Genomic DNA, 1,974 nt, shown 5'->3' with positions numbered 1-1,974 from the left:
TTGCTCTTGGTGTAAATCGAATACATTTGTGGAGTCGCTTAAATATGTTGGATTTTAAATATATTGTATTTTAAACTGTCATACAATTTTTTTCATCGATAGTATGTAACTGGAACCATAACTCTTATTTATTCAAATTGTATTAGTATGTAAAGACCAAGTGTAACATATATTATCGTTAAATCTTATCTTATAAAACCAGTAGAACTTCAAAATCATTAAAATTCATGACTCCCGCCACATTGCACGGGTACACAACTAGTAACTATTTAAAGTGTAGCTTATTGTAATTCACAAGAACTAAAACCATACTTCACTCCAGATATAAAGATTTAGATTCAGCACAAAAAAGAAAAAGCTGAAAAAGATGCTGTTGGTGGTAGGCCAGCAGCTCCAATAATATGAAACTAAAAAAAGCTGTATATATTTATCTTCTTGTTGGTTGACGATTCAGCAAGTCTATTGGTCTTTGAAACAGACATTTAAACAGTAGGTATCCAACAAGTGGTCGACTGTTCATCTAATAATTGGTTTCGTAATTCATTGTTTTTGTTTTCATATTTCATACCTATTTTTCATGGGTCCGTTTACCCAAATACTTACCCGATAAACGCTTATCGATAAGAGTCAATATTATAATCTGTTTTACCAGATAAGATTGTAGTATATTAAAACGGTATCGTATGCAACAATTTACCCGGTATACGTTTACCCGGGTAAGAGTCATCACCATCACTTACCTCGAGAACTAGCCGAATTGCTATAGGTTCGACCATCGGACTCAACGTTTCAATATAATCAATACTTTCGGTTAATAAGAAGCCCTTTGCAACAAGTTAGGCCTTGTAGCAACCAATAGTTCCATCTGAACGTAATGTAGTACGATAGACCCAATTGCATCCAGCAATATTAGCACAAGGAGGATCAGAAACTAACATCCAAGTTCCTTTTGAGTGAAGTGCTAAAATTTCAGATCGCATTGCTTCCCACCAACCCGACCATTTTCGGGCTTTAGAAAAAGTGGTGGGTTTCGTATCAGGTTTATGAGTAAAAGTGGCATAATATAGAACATGATCAGAAAGGTTTTTGGTTTATGAGTGTGATCACAAGTACGGGTAGCCATTTGGTTCGACGGCCTCTACTGGGCCATTAATTGTTCAGAGTGGTCAAATTGATAAAAACTCAAATAAACTTGTAAACACAGCTTAAAGTAGCAACTTGGCTAGATTTTCAATCAACATATATCATCAAGTGTTAAACTAAGGGTGAGCAGCGAAACCGGGTACCTACTTGCAGCACCAGAATTGCCTTGTAACTGCCGGTTCCGGAACCGATTGGGAATGGTTCTGGTTCTCAATTTTTCGGAGCCGTTACCTGTCGGGACCGGTTCCGGGACTGGGTACCCGGAACCAGCGGATACCCTGAACCGGAAACGGCGGGCGGGTACCTGGTATTTTTCAATTAAAAGATAATAATTAATTTCTTTTTATATAATTTGTGAAGTTTTTTTATATAATTTGTGAAGTTTTTTATGTAATTTGTGTAGTTTTATGTTAAAAATATGTACAGTTTTTTATACAAAGTTTGTGCAATTTTTCTATATAAAATTTGTGTAGTTTTTAGTTAAAAATATTTGCAGTTTTTGGTTAAAAATATGTGCAGTTTTTTACGAGTTTGTCTAGTTTTTTTAACACTCAATTATTCACAAGTACCGTAGATAAAATGATTCGTATTTTTTCAAATTGTGTGTTTAATTGGATTCGTAATATGTAGTCGTTAAACTTTCAACATTTACTATTAGTCTATTATGGTTTGTAATCGTTAAACAATATTTGTAACTATTATTTCGTATAATTTGTATTCTTGTTTATTTATTTGGTGTTTTGGCAATGTTTTATTTTTTTTATTTCTAAATAACAAAATTTTAATATTTTAGGAAGCGGGTACCCGGCGGTTCCGGTTCCAAAAATTCAA

Source organism: Cynara cardunculus (assembly GCF_001531365.2).
Source record: "Cynara cardunculus var. scolymus isolate 2C chromosome LG 8, CcrdV1, whole genome shotgun sequence".
Taxonomy (NCBI): Eukaryota; Viridiplantae; Streptophyta; class Magnoliopsida; order Asterales; family Asteraceae; genus Cynara; species Cynara cardunculus.
Note: the sequence above shows the minus strand (reverse complement) of the source record.